General features: G+C 45.6%; 1 long non-coding RNA gene across 1 annotated transcript; it reads left to right on the forward strand.

Annotated features, from left to right (window-relative positions):
- The first annotated feature begins 2,314 nt into the window (after nucleotides 1–2,314).
- On the forward strand, nucleotides 2,315–5,023 carry LOC132383181 (uncharacterized). Its single transcript, XR_009508561.1, has 2 exons — nucleotides 2,315–2,351; nucleotides 4,800–5,023. It is a non-coding gene; the product is annotated as an uncharacterized LOC132383181 (long non-coding RNA).
- Nucleotides 5,024–5,734: the final 711 nt, after the last annotated feature.

Consider the following 5,734-nt stretch of genomic DNA (forward strand, 5'->3'; position numbering starts at 1 on the left):
TCAGGCTGACAGGTCGATAGTTCTCTGTTTTCTCCCTCCCTCCTTTCTTAAAAAGTGGGATAACGTTAGCTGTTCTCCAATCCTCAGAAACTGATCCTGAATCTAAGGAACATTGGAAAATGATTACCAATGCATCCGCAATTTCCAGGGCAGCCTCCTTTAGTACCCTAGGATGCAGACCATCTGGACCTAGGGATTTCTCAGCCTTCAGTCCCATCAGTCTACTCATCACCGTTTTCTTCCTAATGTCAATCTGTTTCATTTCCTCTGTTACCCTATGTCCTTGGCCCATCCATACATCTGGGAGATTGCTTCTGTCTTCCTTAGTGAAGACAGATCTAAAGAACTCATTAAATTCTTCTGCCATTTCTCTGTTTCCCATAACAATTTCACCCAACTCATTCTTCAAGGGCCCAACATTGTTCTTAACTATCTTCTTTCTCTTCACATACCTAAAAAAGCTTTTGCTATCCTCCTTTATATTCCTGGCCAGCTTGCGTTTGTACCTCATTTTTTCTCCCCGTATTGCCTTTTTAGTTAGGTTCTATTCTTCCTTAAAAATTTCCCAATCATCTGTCCTCCCACTCACCTTAGCTCTGTCATACTTCCTTTTTCAAAAACGCTATGCAATCCCTGACTTCCTTCATCAACCACTGTGGCCCCTTTCCCCCCTTTGAATCCTTCCTTCTCCGGGGGATGAACTGATTTTGCACCTTGTGCATTATTCCCAAAAATACCTGCCATTGCTGTTCCACTGTCTTTTCTGCTAGGATATCCGTCCAGTTAACTTTGGCCAGCTCCTCCCTCATGGCTCCATAGTTTCCCGTTCAACTGCAACACTGACACCTCCGAGCTGCCCTGATCCTTCTCAAATTGCAGATAAAAACTTATCATATTATGATCCCTACCTCCTAATGGCTCCTTTCCTCTCTCTGTTTGAATCTCTGCCTATTGTGCTTAACCCAGCTCCCTGAACTCCCATCGGGTTATACGCCCCTAGAATTTTGTTGTCCTTCCTAAATGTACTTATTCTTTCTGCACATTTAACTCCATGTTCCGTCAGACCACCCCTCTGTACATGTGTCCTCCTTATCACTTGTTCCGCCTCACCTTTCTCTACTACACACTTAATTCCGCAACCTGTCCTTTGTTCTTCGTCTCACTATCCTCTCTCACATTCTGGATCCCCCCCCCCCCCCCAAGAAGCACTAGCAAACTTCCCTACAAGAATGTTAGTACTGCTCCAGTTCAGGTGTAAACCGTCCCTTCGGAGCAGACCCCACCTTCCCTGGAACAAAGCCCAATTATCGAAAAACCTGAAGCCCTCCCTCCTGCACCATCCTCTCAGCCACAAATTAATCTGTATAATCCTTGCCTCACTCGCACGTGGCGCAGGTAGCAATCCTGACATTGTTACCCTGGATATCCTGCTCTTCAGCTTCGTACCTAACTCCCTGAACTCCCTACGCAGGACCACCTCACTCATTCTACCCACGTCGTTGGTCCCTACATGGTCCACACCATCTGGATTCTTGCCCTCCCTCTCGAGAATAACCTGCACCTGATCTGAAATGTCTCGGACCCCGGCACCAGGGGGGTAACATACCATCCGAGACTCCCGATCTTCCCCACAAGATCTCCTATCCACCCCCCGACTATAGAATCCCCTATCACTACCGCTCTCTTCTCTTCCCTCTTCCCCTTCTTTCGAGGGTCCAACCTTAGTGCCAGAGACAGGACCACTGCAAATTGTTCCTGGTAGGTCATCCCAACCAACAGTATCCAAAACGGTATACTTATTGTTGCTGGGAACGGCCACAGGGGTGCTCTGCTCTCTCTGTCTGCTCCCCCTGCCTCTCTTGACTGTCATCCATTTGCCTACCTCCTGTCTTTTCGGTCTGACTACCTCCCGAAAACTCTTATCTATCTCTGCCTCCACCTCCCGAATGATCCGTAGTTCATCCAGCTCCTGCTCCAACCCCCTAACTCGGTCTGATAGGAGCGGCAGCTGGATGCACCTATTGCAGGTGTGGTCATCAGGGACAACTGTGTCGACCCTGACCTCCCACATACTGCATACGGAGCACCCCACTGCTCTAACCGTCTCCCCCATCACCTGATCCCAGATTAGTCAGAATAAATGAAAAAAGAACCTACTGACCTTCCCTTTTTACCTCAGCAAGCACGTACTCAGGCTCACTGATGTCCCCTCACCGAAGTCCCTTTGCGCCAAAGCCCAGCCCTCTGCTCCCACGCGCACCGCTGCCCGCTCTTGAAAGTGCGCCTCTTTTGAAACCCCGCGCTCGCCGTCGACGTCACCCGCGCCTGCGCAGTTTTACCTTCCTCCTCAGGTAGGTCCGACGGTCTCGGCTTCCCGACAACGGCTGATCCTCCGATCTCCAGTCGTCTGTCGACCCCGAGCACTCTTTACTTCCGCTCCGCTGCCCGCTCTCTCTCTCTCTCTCTTTTTACGGCGGTTGGCACCCAGCTTAATGGTGCATTACCGCCACCTTCTGCTCCGGAGTATGCGATGGACTCACGTTCTAAATCCCTTCACCCAATCGCACACATACACATACCCTAACCTACACTTTATCCTCCCCATCCGAGTACCCTATTTCTGTTTATCCATCATATTCCATTAAAAAACCTTGTACCCCTTAAGAAAGCTAAAAATACCCTGACCTGTGTTCTCTCATCCATGCCCAGCAACCCTTTTCATGTGAATTCTGCACCCCCAATTCCCTTAGATTAATTCTCATCATCTCTCTCTCTCTGTATCCCATACTTCCTGCAACTCAGAACTACAAGTTCTACTGACTCCTCTTCCTGACATTCCGCACACAATCCTGTCTGGTGTTTCCCTATCATTTTCAATGTTTGGTTTAGTGCACAGTGCCCCAGCCTTAACCTAGTCCACACAATTTCCTCTCTTCTGTATCTACTTCCTACCCTAGTACCTGAAACACTTTTTTGTATTTGATATAAATGCCTCCCTTTCCCCTCCCTGTCCCATCTTTCTTGCCACATTTGGATAAGTTTTTCTCAGATTACACACTTAACCTCTGCTTTACTGATACTAATGTGCATTTCTATATTTTCTTTCTTTATTGCCCTCTTTGCCAACTCATCCACCTTCATTGCCCTTCACCCCTACATGAGCTGGAACCCATAGAAATTTAACCTGACCTCCCTGATGTGCAACTCTTGTGACTGACTGCAGGACTTCATGAAGTACATCTTGCTGGCTGTTTGAGTGAGAAGACATTAAACTTGCCAGTACTGAAGATGAATCTGAGCATATCAACGCTTTGACTGGTTTAGTTTTCTCCACCCAACGCAACGCAACCAACACTGCCATCATCTCCACTGTATACACCGCTAACTTACCAGATGTTCTTCTGCTGATTGCAATTGTTTTTGCTGGTATAGCCACCCCAAACCCTGTCACTCCTGTCTCAGGTTCCTTAGCACCACCTGTATAGACCCGAGTATAATCACTATATTTTTCCATCACATGACAGTTGAATGCACTTACCAAATCAGTTTTATACTTTCCTTTCCTTTTAACCGCTAACAATTGCCAGTCTACGTCAGGCCATACCAGCTTCCATGGAGCTACAACTGGATAAACTACTGAAGGACTTATCCTTAGATCAAACACTCCACATGATCTAGCAATATCATTCCCTACCCGACTAAGATTTTCCCTCTGAAACCTTCCATTTTCCCAGGACTCCTGCAACACTCCTTTAGCAGGGTGAGAATCATTGTGTCCCTGCAAATTAACCCAGTAGTTTGCCATCAATTGCATCCTTCTTAATTCCAAAGTCATTATTCTCATTTCTACCTGCAGGGCTGATGCTGGTGATGTTTTAAAAGCCCAACTGCACACTGTCAAAACCTGAGCCTGAATCACATCCAGTTTCCTTATAAGAGACCGAGCTGCTGATCCATATGCTACACTTCAATAATCCAACACAGATCTTACTAAAACCACATACATTCTCTTTATTACTGAACATTCCATTCCAGTCAAACATCTCATCACGTTTATTAATTTTTTACATTTCTCCTCAACTTTCCTGATATGGTCTGCCCATGTTAATCGTGAATCAAATATAACTCCCTGAAATAGAAATGATCCAACCCTTTCTCATTCAATCCCATACATCCTTAACTTCTTCCCTACTTCAATTCTTTTCCTAGTGAAAAATACAGTTTGACACTGCCCGCTCTTGAAAGTGGGCCTCTTTTTAAACCACGCGCTCACCACTGACGTCAGCCGCGCCTGCGCAGTTTTATCTTCTTCCTCAGGTACTCTCCAGGTAGGTCCGACGGTCTCGGCCTACCAACAACGGCAGATCCGTTGATGTATCTTTAGCAGATAGGTAGTCATCTGAGGTTCATTTCAAAACTTATTTATCAGCACCATTATGTTTTATATCTCCAAATTATAAAACTAATCGAAAGCAACACACAAAGTTCGGAATGCATGTCTTACTTTTGTTTATTACTTTAGCAAGACATGCACATATGAAGTGGTGGCATGACGACTTATGCCATTCATGGATTTTTACATATTAATTAGGTATTTACTCAAACATTACTTGTAAATGCCCTGGTTCACATTTTTACTGTTATGCTGTATTTCATTTGGCAGTTCTGTAAGAGCAGTCTGTTCTGCTTTCAGCCCCTTTGGGGTTATTGTTAAAGATAAGGGATGATGTGTGCCATTCAATTAGGGGGAGGTTTTCTTGATGAAGGGCAATAAGGCTGACCTTGTGGTTTCCATTCAGCGGGAGATGAAGAGATAAGACACTGGGGAGAACCGGTCATAAGATACCACCAGATGGAAGACCCATTTGTTTCAGATGGATTCCACGCAACGTTTAGAAGGTGCTGTGAGCTTTCACGCAGACCGAGGGCCCAGCGCGAGTGACAGAGAAGTTCAAGATGAGCTCCGATTTCTGCACATTTGACTGTTAATTAAAATGGTCCCTTTTCTTTTTGTTTCTCTTTACTAACCCTTTAGTTATGTTAAGATTCATGAATTTAATTCCTTTAATCATATGCAGTGTACTATCTGTTATTTTGTGGCACTAATTTGTAACAGGGTAGCAAATTACACTGCATCCACACAAACTGGGGTTTGGGGTGGGAGAGGTGTCTCAACCTCACAAGTTTGGTGGGACTGGAGAGTGTTTTCCCTAAGCTTACACAGCCAAGGACACCAGGGGTTTCATACCGAAATATTAAATACACAACACTTATCACCAAACCCCTGCTAGCCCCTCCTCCTCTCCCTCCCCCAATCTTTTATATTTTGGCATCTTCCCACTTCCTTTCCAGTCCTGAAAAGGGCCTCAGCCTGAAACATTGAATGCTTATTCATTTCTGTAGATGCTGCCTGACCTGCTGGGTTCCTCCAGTGTTTTGTGTGTGCCCCTGCAGATTTCCACCATCTGCAGAACTTCATGGGTTCCTTGTTCTATCACATCATCTGGCAGCTCATTCCAGATGATCACCTCACTCATATGAAAGATTTGCTTTAAGTTTTCCCCCTCCCATCTACCTTATCTAACCTCCTGAAAATTTGTAAATCTTTATATGTTAATCCCTAAGCCTCCTACTTCCCACTGAGGTTCAATTAGGCAATGAAATCTCTCCTGCTGACTGCAGCCTCCACTGCTGGGGAATCTCTTGTGCACTCTCTATACTGCAACTATATTTC

Source organism: Hypanus sabinus, chromosome 29, assembly GCF_030144855.1.
Source record: "Hypanus sabinus isolate sHypSab1 chromosome 29, sHypSab1.hap1, whole genome shotgun sequence".
In the NCBI taxonomy this organism is placed as follows: Eukaryota; Metazoa; Chordata; class Chondrichthyes; order Myliobatiformes; family Dasyatidae; genus Hypanus; species Hypanus sabinus.